This window comes from Saimiri boliviensis, chromosome 9 (genome assembly GCF_048565385.1).
Source record: "Saimiri boliviensis isolate mSaiBol1 chromosome 9, mSaiBol1.pri, whole genome shotgun sequence".
NCBI classification, from domain to species: domain Eukaryota; kingdom Metazoa; phylum Chordata; class Mammalia; order Primates; family Cebidae; genus Saimiri; species Saimiri boliviensis.
Genome location: NC_133457.1, coordinates 89,758,497 through 89,775,303, shown reverse-complemented (window position 1 = coordinate 89,775,303; position 16,807 = coordinate 89,758,497). Strand labels below are relative to the sequence as shown.

The 16,807-nt window shown below is 39.6% G+C and overlaps 1 long non-coding RNA gene across 3 annotated transcripts in view; it reads left to right on the top strand.

Annotated features, from left to right (window-relative positions):
- Positions 1–16,037, top strand: part of LOC141585684 (uncharacterized) — a 563,256-nt gene extending 547,219 nt beyond the window's left edge. For 2 of the 3 annotated variants that reach the window (XR_012519316.1, XR_012519314.1), the window contains one exon: positions 15,431–16,037. This is a non-coding gene — a long non-coding RNA (uncharacterized LOC141585684). The remainder of the gene's footprint in view (positions 1–15,430) is intronic. The other variant, XR_012519315.1, reaches the window with a different exon arrangement.
- Positions 16,038–16,807: the final 770 nt, after the last annotated feature.

Here is a 16,807-nt window from a genome sequence, read left to right as displayed (position 1 = left end):
TTAATAACCATACTTTGAACCTAGTTTCAAGCTCAGGGCTTTGGCAGGTGATGGAAGCCTGGGCCAGAGGACTCTGCTAAATGAAGTCCATCTTTGTCTGCAGGGTATTCCAAGGCCAAATAGGAGGGAGGAAGAAGAAAGCTCAATCCTCTGCTCAATCTCTCTTTCTCTCCCTCCGTCTGTCTCTCTCACTCCCTTCTACTCTCTCTCATTTTCCTGACACAAATCCAGTTATCCAATTGCTGCCTTCCTCCAGCTGGCACGCTACCCAGGCAGTTGAATTTGCTCCATGCTCCAACACTTTCTCTGTGAGCTGTGCTACAACTGTTTCTGCTTCTCTGGTTAAAGACGGTTCTGTCTTTCCTTGCCTGGATCTAAGCTGCTTGCCTCTCATTAACAGAGTCCAACCTCAGCCTGTGTGTTGCCACCACCCACTTGCCTAGTGCCTCCCCTTTCTCCTGACAGACACACCTTTATACTGCAGGACCGACTTCCCTTTGGACCCCAAGAGTCTGCTAGCTTAGTTGCTCTCAGCCGTGGGAATCAAAGCAGAGCTCCCTTTTAGAACTCTATGGTCATCATCATAAACAAGAACCTCCCGACAACAGTGGTGGAATGGGGGCCTGTTCAGCTGTTGGAAACAAAGGCTTTATTCTGAATCTTTTCCCGACTGATAACCAGTCTGTCATTCTAAGTGGGAAGGGTGGGGGTGGCAGGGCATTGAAGAGAGGGGAGGAGAGTGCAGTGCAGAAAGCTTATTAACCTTTCCAAGAGGCTTGTGATTCAAGCTTGTGGAGCTTAACATTTTTTTTCTCTCCCAATTATTTTAATGATGCTGCAGAAAGTCCTAACTTCTGTGCTGAGACTGTGTTGCTGCCACAGTCTGGGCTGATCACATGGTAACATTCCGACCCAGGCTTGGTCACCCCGTAAGAAAAATCAGCTTGGGAAAACCACTCCTCCTTCTGCATGCATCTCAGTCTCTCTCTTAAGGAAAAAAAAAAGTCTCATTTTTAAGAGCTTTGAAGCTTAAGTCTTAGATGTGAGCTTTGCTTCAGAGTTTATTAGTTATATTTTATCCCCATTCAACACTCCCTTTGAAAAAGTTTATGTTCTCTCAGGATGGCAATTATTTGACTCTAATTCAAACCATTTTGTATCATTTAGATCCAGGCACATTGCTTGATTTCAATAATTAAGGGAAGGTACCAAATATTTTTGTTGCTAAAGGAACGTTAGTCACATAAGCCAGTTCATCAATCATGTTTTTTTTTAAACTTCTCAATCTTAACGTATCCATCATCTCATTTTGAGCAAGAAAATTAAACCAATAACATAAACCTAAGAGCCAACTACTGTAGTCTGTACTTTGAACCCAGATACAAAAGTAAATATTCTTTCCTATGAGGTTTAAGATCAAGATGTATTGATTTAGAAGGTTAACTAATACTTAGCAGGAGGTTGATTGGGGGCTGGAGGTGTGGGAGGAAGAAGACAGGAGGAACAGAGGAGAAAATGGCTTTTTCACTTCTGTGCATGCTTATACTGTCTTATCTGGAGGCACTGATACATTTTTAGTAACCCACCATGAACATCATTAGAGTTGGGAGAATTGGAAAGATAGAGAAATCTTTCTGCAAGCCCAGCCCCCCTTTCCATTTAACAAGAGCACTAGACATTGATGAGATTGGAGAGACATCCATTCTTGCCTGGATTGCCATCTACGTATATCTTAAAGTTTTAAACCTTCATGTACATATCATCTACCAATGGATAACTGCACACTTATCATAAGTGAACAACTTGGTGAATTGTCAGAAATTGAATACCCCTGTGTAACAAGCACAGGGAACATCAATTGCATCCCTAGAAACCCCTCTCATGCCCATTTATAGTCATCACCCCTAAGGGTAATCACTATACTACCCCCTAATATAAATTAATGTGTTTTTAAATATATCATCTCTTTTAATCTGGTTTGGGCTATAGAAGTAGAATCATAGCATATACACTTTTGTGTCTGACTTCTTTCACTCAATGTTTGAGAGAGTCATCGTTTTTGTGTGTACTTATAGGCTGTTCATTCTCTTTGCTATGAATATTCCATTGTACGCCAAAAATTGTACATCCATTCTGCTGTCGGTGAGCATTAGGGCAACTTCCAGTTGGTCTACTATGAATAGTACTGTTACGAGCATTCTGGTACATATATTTTGGTGAACACATGTACGCATCTTTGCTGTCCTTCATTGTAGGAAAGACGTTGCTGGATATATGGTATGCATGTGAATTATTTTCGTAAAAACTGCCAAATAGTTTTCCAAAGTGGCCATAACCGATTTACACTCCTGCAATCAGCGTCTGAGAGTTCCAGTTGCTCCACATCCTTGCCAGTGCTTTGTATTTTCAGTGTTTATTTTCCCTCTTCTGGAGGACATGTGGTGATAATTGCATTGTAGTGTCACTTTGTATACCTCACACAATAGTTTTCATTTCTCTGCTTTAGTTAATTTCCAGTCATCCCCTGACCTAACAGAAGCCAACCTGACCATCATTTTTTTTTTTCTTTACAAAGGCTCTATCATTACTGAGATTCTCATAACACCTCCTCCACCTACCTATGTGGACTTTTCCTTTTGTTGAGCTCTTGTCGAGCTTAGACATGGAGCCAGTCCACTTACATTCAATTAGCTGCTGTGTCGTGTCATGTGCTAAGCATTTTCCCCATGTTGTTCTGTTTTCCCAAATGGAGACAGGGTTCCTTGGCTCTGCAGAGTCCAGCTCTGCAGGCACTGTGCACATACATAAAGCCACTGGGCTAAATTCAGATGGGCGTAGGCTATGCCTCTATTGGACTGGACTTTGTCCTTTTCACTCAATCATTCGGATGCCCGGTATCTAGATGCCTGATATTGATCAAAACCACTTAAGAAGTTAAGTAGTGTGGGAAGTCAAGTAATGTGGTTTAAAAAAAAAAAAAGGTACAGTTCTTATAGTTAGAGCTGGGCTTGAATTTCATACTTACTAGTTTGGTTCTTTCTGATCTTAAGAAGTTACTTTCCGGTTCTGAGCTTCAATTTCTACATATACAGAAAGAAAAAGTTGTAAAGAGGATTCGACAAGATAACAGCAAAGTGTCTGGCACGTTGTAGGTGCTGCAAAAGTTTCTTTCTATATGCCCTTCTTCTTCGCAGTGGTCTCAGCCTCTCAGGTTTATAAGAGGATAAAACTCAAAATACTTTGTAGCTCTTTAGTTTGGTTTGGCAATGAACAATTCTTCCTTGTCAACCTCTCTGAAATCAAGCAGTATGCTGAATGAGGTGGTGACTTTTGAAACAAATTTAATAACTTTTTCAAAAAAATGTTTTTTGAAATAAAATTAAGGAGAATATAACTTCTGAAGTCTAATTAGGGCCTTTAATGGCAAAACTTTCTTTGAGGCAAAGCTAGTTAACAACTTTTATATTATTTCCATCTTTCTATCTGCTTGGCCCACCATGACAAGAAGGAGATACCTTAAGTGCGGCTCATGGAAGTAGCATTCTTCTCTGCTCTTAAGTACAAGATGAAGATTCAGCCATCTCTGCTTTTAGAAGGGTTCTTGGAGAAGTAAATGAGGGCAAGGAGTTGCATAAGAAATTTCCTGCTCTTCGCTGGAGGATGTTGGCTGCCTTTTTCAATGCGCAGGCAAGCTCTGGAGTCACATACTGACTTTGCCCCTTAAAATGACTTAAGGCTTGGAAGGGTGGCCTCTATTTTTCTTGTTTTTAGGCATTGCTGTGCTGTGCCAGTGTGGGTTGGTGTATCCAAAACCAATTTGGCAGGTCATTAGTTTGTTTCCTCTGATAGTGCTACACTACAGGCAGGGTTACAAAACACAGTCCAGCTGGCTGGACTTTCTGATATCTCAAAATGGTTTCATGGCCTTTAGTTAGATTTAGTGACCAAGATTTTGGTAGATTTCCCTTTCTCTTTCCTTTTAATTTATAGCCAATTTCAATGGAACCACACTATAATACAGATCGATGTGTATATGCCACAGGTCAAAAACCATGAAATAGAAATCTCGGATATTAGTTCTCTAAGCATATTTTTTAATAAAGTGATTTTCATATAGATTCTTGTTCTTTGCCCTAGTAGAAGAGAAGTGAATGGAAATGTTAGAGTGAGAGACATGGTAAATGCATCTGATAACTTTTCCAAGACTCTGTCATTTAATTTTGTACTAAGAGAAGTAAGTGTTATTATCTTCATTTTTAAAAAACTAGAAAAAGGCTCAAAGAGATTTCATATATTATTCAAGGTCACACAGCTCTGTGAAGTTAGAATTCGATTCTTGGGTTTGACTAGGTCTCTTGCTTTTCTTCTCTTCTCTCCCACCTAGAATCCATCCAACATTTCTACTCTTCCCTTCCACCTAGAATTCATGTAACCTCAACACGAATTATTCGGTATTGGAGTCAGATATTACCTAAATGGTCTCAGGTCCTATCAAGCACAGGAATTCCCTCTCTGAGGTCCATGACAGCTCATCAAACTTCTGCTTACCTACAGTGATGATTAACTCATTCCTCCACAGGGTAACTGAGAGTCATTTTGCATGGTTTTTCCTCTTAGTCAAAATTCACTTTTTTTTGGAGCAGATTCTTACCTACTCTTACCAACTCTCAAGCTGATTGTGCACAGCTCTTCCCACCTCCACACTTAGTAATACCAATTTGGTGGCTTGAAATTGGCTATGATGGGTATGTTTACATCGCAGGAATTATCAAAAGGTACAGATTAGGGCTACTCCCTCCACAAGTATCACCCACTCTGCTACACTGAGAACCACTTGTTAAACATTTATCAGCACACCATTGCTTCCACCCTTTGGAAGTGATTCTGCCCTTTGGCCTTCTGTAGAAGTCCAAATCTTCTTCCACAGCAGCCTCTCAGAAATTTCAGAACAGCTCTTTGCCCACTCTGTCCTTCTATGATAACTTCAGGAAAACCCAAGTTTGAGTTTCAGGTTGGTCTCTTAGTTGCTGCCAAACCGTGAACAAACAATTTAATCTCTCTAAATTTTAATTTCCATATATGGAAAATAGAGATGATAATAACAATATCTTACCGCTGAGGTGGATGTGAACCTTAAATGAGACAGTGGACATAAAATACACTGTCTAATCTACAGAAAGCTCTCAATTAACTTTATTATTAAAATGATTATTGCTATTGATCATATCACTGAACACTTAGAGTTAGCCAGGACTTCCAGCAAATGGATTGTACCTGTCAGGGTCTTGGCAGGAGCAGAGACTTAATTACAAGGGAGTTGTAACACATGGGACTTGGTTAAAGAGAGGTTAATGCCCAGACCATGTACAGAAGAGTGAAAACAGTTGAATAGTTAAAGAAACTAGTAAGGTATGTTGAGACACTCAGGATCTACCAACAGCAAGAAATTGTAACCGCCTCAAGGTCTAAAGGCACACACAAAAAAAGGAGCAACAATGCCATGAGTGACAGCCCCATGGGAGCTGGAGCATAGATAGGATCATAACGACTGTCACACATGAGACTTAGCAGGAAGAGAAGAGGGGGAGCCATGCTGTCACCTCTCTATTTCTTTCTAACTGCCCTCCAATCTCTTGGCAGTACCTCCAGCAGCCAGAAGCCAGAGACCACAGGGTCCTGGATAGCATGGGTCCATCCATAGATATCACCTCATGAGACACAAAGCAGGATAGTGCAAAGAGAGCAGACTGGGGCAAAGGAGGTGTGAATGAAGAACAAGCAACATTTGAATTTTCAATCTTTCATTCAATCCACTGAATCCACTTTTGGCATCTTTTTCTTGTAGAAGATCTAGACTAAGAAACCGTGCAAAAATTTAACTGGAATTTAAATTCCAGGAAATGGTTTTGGTCCTTGAGATTAATTATGCTTTAGATTTTCTATAATGCATTTTTTAAAATCTAGGCCTGGGGTTTGCAGGGTGCCCATTATCCTGCACTTTGAGAATCGCCCATATCCCAGGAAGAAAGGTCCTGTGTTACCAACTTGATTCATATTGTTCCATTCATCAGCCTTATCCAGTACTTGCCTTCATTTCATTTCCTTTCTCTTTGAAACCATGCCTCTTGGTAAATGTTATTGCGATTGTCCATTCATGTGTGCGTTTTATATTTTAAGGGTCTTTAACTGTTTGATTCTAATAGCATTCCCCTCCCTTTTAAACTACCTCAGAAGTCTATTTTTTTAAAAATCGACAGGACCTGAAATGTATTAAAGACTTCAGAATTTCTCATACGATGTTTTCATCTGTTTTTTGTTTGTTTGTTTGTTTTTTTAAGAGGCATTTTATAGCTCAGGGAGAGCCACTTTAAAAATCTCATTTTACTGCGACACACATGCCCCTGTTTGTTCAGAAGTCTTGACTGACAGGAACTGCTTTACCACTCACCTGTGTCTGTCTAAACCTGCCAGATTCTAAGAGGTCATTGACTCTTTTCATAACTCAGTGTTTATGCAAAGTTCTCTGTCATTCACATGGTTAATAAAGGTGGTGTCATTTAGCCTTTGAAAGCTATTTCCAGGGATCATTTCTTACAATAATGAAAGAGTCAAATAAATCCCAATGACCTGAGCAGATGGATTCTTGAGCCAGTCAAACGTCTACATTTTTGATGTCCATATTGACATAGCTGTCTACAGAACAAGGACAGAGGTAATGACATCCCCCACAAATGCTCAGGTTTATACCACAGATTGATTTCTGTCCAACCCATTTTCATTCACTTTTCTATTCTAAATAAGTCTAACTCAGGTAATGTACATGAGTTAAGTAAAACAGGTATAAGAAAACATACTTTAGTACACAGATGCTCTAGGCCTGTATTTGTTTCTTACATTTGATAGACATGTTGGTGCAAGACATATTTTACTGTTATTTTATTCTATATTAAGAGAAAAAATATTGTGGGTGTGATGACAAATGGCAACAGAGGCCAGTATTTTGGGGTATGAAAAACTGGGGAGCATGTGTCCCATCTAGAGGGACGCCCCTCTGCTTCGGTTCAGCACACTGATGCTACGTGGGAAGGAAGGCCTGGCTGGTGTTGTCAAATCTTCTCTCTCTTTAAAAAAAAATAAAGCAGGAATATTAGGTTTTTATAGAAAAATTTCCAAATTTTAGATTTTTGCAACAATTTTGTAAAAGTTAAAAGGCACTTTTTAGACCAAATCTGATACATATTAAAGCTAGGTATCACTGACTGGCCACCAGTTAGGAGCTGCTGAACTCAGTGAGACCCAAATGCAAGGCGCCTGAGCAGTCCGACATGGAGTAAGGAGAGGGAATGTTTGCTCTGATTAATTTCCTTCTACAGTAACAAAAATACAGAAGTTGTGGAATGTTCTAGAAGTCACCAGGAAAGTATTCAACTGCTTTCAGGCCAGTCCTGGGTCCTGATCACCTTCTTCCCTACTCCTCAGAGTCACCTCTTCCCAATGCACAGACACTCTTACACACACACACACAAACACACACACACACACACACACACTCACACGCACACACCCTGGTTACCTAAAGCTGTCTTTCCTTGAAGTCCAGTCTGTATTTAGACAACTTAGCTTCCTGCTTGGGTATTATGCTATTAGAGCTTGAAAATATTTCCATAATGACATTCCTGTTTCACTAAGTTCTAATTTAACCTTGATTCAAAGTCATTCAAAGTCATTTGGCCATGTGAAACCTCTGGCTCCTGAGATCTATGTGCATACCCAGGTGCCTCTTTGCTGGCTGTATGAAGTCGACTGTGGATTTGTAAGCACTCACCTTGATCCCATTGAGAACAGCATCATGTCCACTAAACACTAGGGAAATCTTAGGGTTGTGCAATTCCTAGTGTTGGCTGGGTGAGAAAACCCATCTAAATGATTATTTATCATTGTGTGGATAAAGCTTCTCAAACAAGGGATCAGCATAGATCATTAAGTATGCCAGAACAGCGGTTCCCAGTCTTTTTTGGCACCAGGGACCAGTTTCATGGAAGACAATTTCCCTATGGACTTGGGGCAGGGGGATGGTTTTGAGATGGAGCTGTTCCACCTCGGATCAGCAGGCATTAGATGCTCATGAGAAGCATGCAGCCTAGACCCCTTGCATACGCAGTTCAGATAGCGTTCTCGCTCCTATTGGAATCTAATACCATCGCAGATGTGGAGCTCAGGGGTGATGCTCGCTTGCCCACAGTTCACCTTCCGCTGTGTGGCCCAGTTCCTAACAGGCCACAGAGCAGTACCAGTGGCATTAGGTACAGGACTGTAGTGGATGTTGAGAACCACTGTGCCAGATGATGTCCTTCAGTATTTTAAGGCATTTCAGAGCAGACCTAGTGGCTCCTGCTCCTAAAAGGGATACTACACAGTGTTGTGGTATCTGAATACCTTAAGGAACCAAGACAATTCTGAAATTAGACCCAGAGCAAGGGACGGAGGAACTCTTCCAGAGGCAATCCCGAGGTTAGCTCCCTCTAGCGCAGCCAGCCTTTAGCTTGTGACCTCATCTCCATTGTCTACTTCCTCTTTCGTTGCCTCTGCACTGTTTGACTGAGGTTGCCATGATTCTGACGTGGCCTGCTGGCTGGATGAAGATCTTCTGGCTTTCCGAGATGGTCTTCATCCTGTTTACATCTGCGTCCCTAAGCTCCTTGTGTCACTGTTTCCAACCAAAATGCATTAGCTTTGAACCCTTGGCCCCTGAACTCTACTTTGCTAAGAGGATGCTGGCCTTGACCTTGGAGGGAGCCAATTTCCCACCCCCTCCAAGAGCATCTACCTCATGGAAGGATATACAAGTTCCTTCCTCTGACAACAACCCCTCTTGCCAGGTGCTGTGCCTTGGAAACGCAGTCTTATTTAAGAATGAACGTTGCCCCACCGTGTGCACTAAGTGAAGCTGACTGAGTGCTTGTGCACAGACAGGACATACCAGAGTCAGAGCACTGGAATTATTATTTTATGTCTTTTCTTCTAGCCTAAAAAAGGTATTTTAAAAAACTGATTTCATAATGGACAGAAAGTATGACATTATTGACCCGAAAATAAAAAAGCAAATGCTTATTAAGGCGTGTTGGTCACTATGTGTTAGAGGACAGGAATTCCTGGTGATGCAATCTGCTTCATCCAGCAAGGGAGTACAGAAAACCTTTTCATACGTGCTAAGCTGCAATAAAGCCTCCGTGCAAACAGTCAGCTCTGACTGCGGATCCCAGCTTCTCTGCTGAGGTTCAGATCCCTCAGGACGGCACTTCCTAATGGAGTCAGGCACTCAATTCTGTCTCCAGGCACTCACATTGATGACATGCAAGCAAATAAAATGGTTTATGAGGAACGATTGCTACCAGATCTTGTTAGTCCTGAGGGTCAATAAAAATGTTACTTGAGGAAAAGAATCATCAGCGTAAAGATTAATTATCTGTTAAATCATGGTAGTGAGAGTAGCTTTTTCTATTGGGTGATGAATTTTTATGCACGGTCTGACATGCATAAGTTTGACAGATTACACAATTGAAATGACAAAAGCAGAGAATGCACAGTGAGGGGCCCATAGGAAGGTGACTGTAAGAGGATTTGATTGCATCTGAGAGGTAATTCACTCTCTTGAGCAACTCAACACCAATGCCCACTAAATGGAATTACCCTATACACAGAAGTAATTGCTGGAATTACCCCTAAGTCTATCACAACCATGGCCCAGTTATGTAATAAGAAAATCATAATTCATATGAGTATTTTAACATCTTCAATATAAGCAACTGTTTTGTTTATAAACTGTCAGGTCAATGAAACAACACTACTTACTCCCTTGTATTTTAGATCATAAATAATAAAGAACTGCTTATGGCGTAGCTAAGGTATAGTCAGGAAAACTAAAATTACTCTAGGTGTATTAAACAGAAGGAATTTAATAGAAAGACTTGACAGAAATGAGGAGGAGGAAGGAAGCCATAGAGGGGATGATGAGGGAACCCACATGTTAATAACTGCAAGAAGCAGCTACCACCTTAGCAGGAGGAAATGCTGTTACCAGGGCCAGAATTTGGAAGCTACGGGGTTGGTGAGGCCTCCCAGTGGAAGTTTAAATCATACAGGAGACAACCATTGCCAGGGTTGTAATCTGAAGCACAGACAGAGGGGAAAGATTACCCTGGCTTCTTCCATCTCCCACCCTCCAGTCTTCCAACAGAGCCTCTCTTTGCCTAAATCTGCCAGAAACTTAGGGAGAAAAGCAGCCCGAGAAATGCAGTTTCCAGAGCAGGACATGGGAATTATTACAAACTGGCAGATGACTAGTACATTGATGTCTCAGAAGACAAGTATATTTGTACATTTGCCCTAGATAATTGACCTATCTCTTCAGTGTACTTTGACTAGTGAATTTGAGCTCCATTTTTATTATTCTGATTTAAGATGAATGAAGGAAAATCACAATCAGGCTGTGATGTGTTTGCCGATAATTTGTCCTGTGAGATATCTAGTTAGGTCTCTCTGTATCCATATATCTTCATTTTTTCCTTCAATGTTCTTTGCTGTCCACCTCCTTCCATTTTTTATTTTAGCCTTGGGATTGTCCACTAAAGAGGAATGATGATTTCATTCATTTTTATAACCTAATCCCTCAGAGGGTGAGGCAAGCTAGAAGGTGGGGGAGTACATGTTGGTAACTATTTTAGACATGTAAATTTTATAAGTTCAAATATCTTACCCAATACTAGGGTATGAGTAGGAAAATGCCTGGTTCAATGATATAAACACAGCAAACATCAGCCCAGAATGTAGTAGGAGCAGTGCAAGCAAAAGAAGTATTTTAGAAGCATCCTGCTTTTTAGACCCTAGAAGTTTCTTTAGTCAGAATTGCTGAAGTCCGTCACAGTTTTAGCAACCTTTTTACTTGCTGCCATGAGGATCTGTTCTCTGCAATCCAAAATGCAGAATGACTTGATTCTAAAACATATTGAGTGCAATCTGCTTCTAAACCTGCAAGGCAAATCTAAAATAACATGCATGTTTTATTGAATTGATACTGCCATAGTGTCTATTATTTGCCTGTATTATTCTAAGGACTTAATGAATATTATCACATTTTACTTTTTCAAGCTATGGACGGTACAGACATGAGGACAGGTCATATGCACTGGTCTATTATGTCTCCTCATTTTACAAATGAGGAAACTGGAGTACAGAGACATTAAGTAACAGTCCTGCAGTTATAAAGTTAACTGTTGGTAGAGCCAGGATTTGAACCCAGGTGGTCTGGTTCTAGAGTCTGTGTTCTTAATCAGTAAGCTATGCTGTTCTCTTCAGTATGACAGTCTCAGGTTAATCAGACCTATTGCAGGATCACTCACAGCTCTACTAGTGAGCATTCCAGCAAACAAGGTGGAAGCTGCCTGGTCTTGCATGATTTGGCCTCAGAAGTCACCTAGTGTAATTTTCACTGTAATCTCTTGGTCAAAGCATTGACGAGCCCACTCAAAACTAGGAGTGTGGGAAGAGTGTCAAAGCGTCAAAGAATTTGCAGCCATGCTTGAATCCATCACACTGGGCAAAATACCAGAAGCAATATCCACAATATACGATACCCAGAATGGTGTGTTGGTTTTTATTTGCTGAAATGACCTTATGGTTTCCTATATTTGGTCCTCATTTATCTACAGCAGGAAATGGAAGGAAATAGAGTCTTTCCTTTAGGCAGTTCTCTGTTCCAACTGGTATTCTTCTAACGCCTCCCTAAACTCTGACAACCTTCTAAATGGCATCGGACAAGACTTCCACGGACTCAAGTTTCATTGATGTAGTTGTACCCAAACAGAAAATGTTCTGTTGCCTATATTCAAAACACATTGCTAAGCCAATTTTCTCTAAATTCTCCTGAATTTCCTCCCCTGGGAGGATTTTACAACTGCCAAGTTTGAATATTAAACCTTAAGGTACTTTTGAGTAATACTCAGCAGAGAGAAAAAGAAAAAAAATATTTTAGTAAGGTGATGTTGGGGGGAGAGAGAGAGTGTGTGTGTGTTATTCTCAGAGAAAAATGTAGTTTTTCTATTTTAATGTAACTGTAAACTGAACTAATTTAGCTCAATTCTTTTGAATATAAGTTCAATTTATGGGTCCAGTGACTATCAAAAAATTTGAGCTGAAAAATAACAGGAAAAAAGCTCAACTCACCAAAATTCTGTTTTTCATTAAAATTCGAGTTTGTGATGAACGTGGCTGTGTAAAAAATAGCTCTAGTGAACGCCACTATTAATGTCCTCCATGACATTTCTTTATGATGTGTCCCAAGGGAGCAATTTGATTGGTATAGAGAAAATTTTCAAAAGAAGGTTTCCTTCTGTGTCATGATCTAAGACACGAATCCCACGTGCAGACAAACAAATATTGGAGTGATCAGGCTGGTTGGTCTGTTGCGTCTTTATAGCCAAGGCTAATTCTAATTACATGACTGGCTGCAAGTTTGTCCTTTCCTCTCCCACCAGTGCAGAAGCAGACAAAAGATGGCTGTTGGAACACAAGAGTTCACAGTAACATTCTCTGCCACAACCTCTAAATGTGCAGACAAAAATGTTAAAGGGGCTAGCACTGATATTATTTTTATTAATTAAGGATAGGTCAACATGAAATCAAATCGCTCAATTAGTTTAGCAAGAACTTGAATAAACCCAGTCATCAGGAATATCCTACATGGACTATCTGAATGACAAATGGAGTTGACAGAGTTAACTTAATTAGAAAGCTTTTTTGGCCTTCCTAGGGAAATCAAACATTTTAAAGTCTACATGTGCAGTAAAGAAAGCTTGATGTAACTTGGACTCAAGCTTAGACAGCATAAGAAAAGAGTTCAGACCACCACTTCTGGGATTGGCCCACCAAAATGTGAATACCATTTCTTCTCCTTGGAGCTGGATGGCTTTGGATAAATTCTGTAACCACTCTGTGTCTTTTGTTTTTCCTCTATAAAATGGGAGTAAAAAAAACGTGTGTACTTTACAGTATTGTGAAGAGGACCGAATGAGTTCATTTTTGCTCAGAGTAATTGGCACAGTCTAGGTGCTCAATAAACTTGGTTATCATGTATGCTGTAATCACCTTCAGCTATTCTTAACAATTCATCACATAATTCCTCTAGCTGCCACACATGAGCAGTCCCACCTCCATTATAATCATCTAGTGGCCTTACGGAAGTCACTTATTGCCAGTGAACATTGTGGGATTATAAGGCTATTCTCACATGGTGACCTCTGCTTTTAAATCAAAGTAGCTCTAGCATATGGGATACTGCACAATACATAAATAGCAGATAGGCATAGTCTGAAGCAAAATGGCAGAGTAAAACATAATAATAAAGTTTTTAAAATAAAAATATTTTAAAAAGAGAGAAAAAATAACCACTAGGTCTTAACTAAAGAAAGGGCCCACTACTCAAATGAACATCTTTAAAAAGAGACAGGCAGAGTTGGAGACCCTAGAGGCTCTGATGTTTTCCCGCCACCTCCCAATGCACCCCTCACCTCTATTCTACTTCTCTAACAGAGATTAGAGATTGTGAGTGAACGTCTGTCTCCAGTGGGAAGAAATGTGCCCTTGGAGGGTATGGGGCCAATCCAGTGAAGATGTGAAGTATCTTCATTATAAATCCTAACAAATGGAAGAGAGATTAGAATATGTAATATAAGGAAATGACTTGAAAAAAAGCTGTTTGAATTAGCCAATTTATTGACTGCATTATATAATGTGTTCCAGAACAAATGAATACATGACAACAAACAGAGATATATATCTTACAAAAATTGCCACTTCAAAGATCGAGATAATTTTCTTAGGAATACAAGTAGAAAAAGAAAATTGAGTATAAAGTTAAAAGTCAGGCTGGCCATAGACTTATCTACAATAACATCCACCACCAGTGGTAATACAGCAACATCTTCAAGTTATTTGGGATGGAGGTGGGTAGGTAAGATGGGGGTTCATGTAAAAATTCTAAACTAAGCCAAGAGGGCACACTTATTTGATGCCAACTGAATTATTTGCAAACATTTAAAAACTATAGCTTTTATTATTAAATTACTTAATATTTATAAAGCACTTAGGACCTGGCATATAGAAAGCATTATGTAACTGTTAGTTAATTCATTTAATAAGAAAAAAAACTGAATCTTGTGAAGTCCATAAGCTCTTCTTAATAAAATCTACCTTAGCAAAGGAAGCCCTGATAAGACTACAAATGTGTGCACTGAGCCCATTTACATAGAGAATTAAAATTAAATCAGTGTGGAACCAGGGATAGTGGCTCACACCTCCCAGCACTTGGGAGGCTCACGCAGGGGAATGCTTGAGCTAGGAGTTTGAGACCATCCCGGGTAACATGGAGAAATCCTGTGTCTACAAATAGTTTTTAAAATTAGTTGGCCGCGGTGATGCATGCCTTTAGTCACAGCTACCCAGGAGGCTGAGGTGGGAGGATCACTTGAGCCCCAGGGGTTGAGACTGCAGTGAGCCGTAATTCTGCCACTGCATTCCAGCCTGAGCGACAGAGGTTTTTGAAGACCGCTATGTGCCAGGCACTGTTTTAAGTGCTATGCATATAACTATGGTTATTCTTTATTTAATATCATTGGTAGGTTCTTAGAAACTGTGACTGTAAGCCAAATGAGGTACAGCAGGTTCTCTAATAAAACGGTTCTATTTAAAGGCACTTCATTATAATTTTGGTGAGAAGAAAATGTTTTTTGTATACCTCTCTTCACTTATGGTTGCAGTTTCCAAGAACCTATTGACATGGTAAGGAAGGAAGGCCTTTGTACAAACAAGACATGCAAGATCCCTGCTCCCTCACGCTTTATCCTCTAGTAGGAAAAGACTAGCCAATGCAACTAGATAAGATAAAAAGAGATAGATGGACAGGTCAATGAAACACTGAAACATATGTGGGATAAAATATGACAAATGTCATTTCAAACCAGTAATAATAGACAGATAATTCAATAAATGTGTTGGGAAACTGGCAAACCAAAACACATTTCAGATGAGTCACAGATTTAAAGATAAATGATTAATCCATTAAAATAGTGTGAGAAAGCATTGATAAATGTATAGTCTTGGAGTATGAAAATACCTTTTAACTTAAGGCAGAAAGCACAGAAATTACAAATCTGAAGATGACTAAATTCTAAATGTTAAGTACATCAACATTTAGAATTTCTGTACAAAAAATATATAATAAGATCATAAGATAGTCAATAGATGGAAAAATATTTATAACACATTTCTGAGACAGGACAGATTTCTTTAATAGATAAAATTCCTGAAAAATCATTTTTAAAAGTAGATGTGATAATAGTAATGCAATGTTTTATTGTTTGCTTGCTTTTTTAAGTCAATGAGGAAAAGGCACAGAAACCAGAAAATGGATAATGGGCAGAGGATCTGATAAAAAAACAAAGTGAAATACAATGGCTAGTAAGTATAAGGTAAGATTTTCAGTCTCATCTATAATACAAAGAAATGCAAATTAAAATAAAATAAAGCAGAATTGTTACCTTATTGTTTTATTAACATTTGATAGTGCCCAAAGCTGATATGAATTCCATTAAGGATGGAGGAAATCAGCACATACTTTTGTGAAGTGCAATTCATGTACAATCTTTAAATCTTTTTTCAATGCACATTCTCTGACACAGAAATCTATTGTTAGAAATGTACCCTCCGGATATATTAGTAAAATTGTTTATCAATGTGTTAATTAAAGCGTTGTTCTTATTTATTTATTTATTTTTATTGCATTTTAGGTTTTGGGATACATGTGAAGAACATGCAAGATTGTTGCATAGGTACACACATGGCAGCGTGATTTGCTGCTTTCCTCCCCTTCACCTGTATCTGGCATTTCTCACCATGCTATCTCTCCCCAACTCCCCATCCCCTGCTGTCCCTCCCCTATTTCCCCCCTACCGACCCCAGTGTGTGATGCTCCCCTCCCTGTGTCCGTGTGTTCTCATTGTTCAACACCCGCCTATGAGTGAGAACATGTGGTGTTTGATTTACTGTTCTTGTGTCAGTTTGGTAAGAATGATGGTTTCCAGGTTCATCCATGTCCCTACAAAGGACACAAACTCATCATTTTTGATGGCTACATAGTATTCCATGGTGTATATGTGCCACATTTTCCCTGTCCAGTCTATCATCGATGGACATTTGGGTTGGTTACTATTAAAACATTCTTATAAGAGCAAAAAGAAAAAAAACCTGAAAGTAGCTAATTGTCCATCAGGAGAAGAAGTTAAACAAATTATGGAGTCTTGCTGTATTGCCAGGCTATAGTGCAGTGGCACAATTCCGGCTCACTGCAACCTCTGCCGCCTGGGTTCAAGCGATGTCCCTGCCTCAGCATCCCAAGTAGCTGGGATTACAAGCACGTGCCACCATGCCTGGCTAAATTTTTTGTATTTTAGTAGAGACAGGGTTTCACCATGTTGGCCAGGATGGTCTCGATCTCCTGACCTCATGATCTGCTCATCTCACCCTCCCAAAGTGCTGGGATTACAGGGACAAGCCACTATGCCCAGTCAAGCTGTATTTATTTTAAAAATGTGTACATCTGTGTATGTGCCTTGATTCTTGTGTTTAAATATGCATGTTAGCCCTGTTTATCTTTAGGAAAAAAGTCTTTTATTAGTATTTATTATTTATTATTTTAATTTTATATATTTTGGCACTTTTTAACATTTGTGTATATTATTATTTCATAAATTAA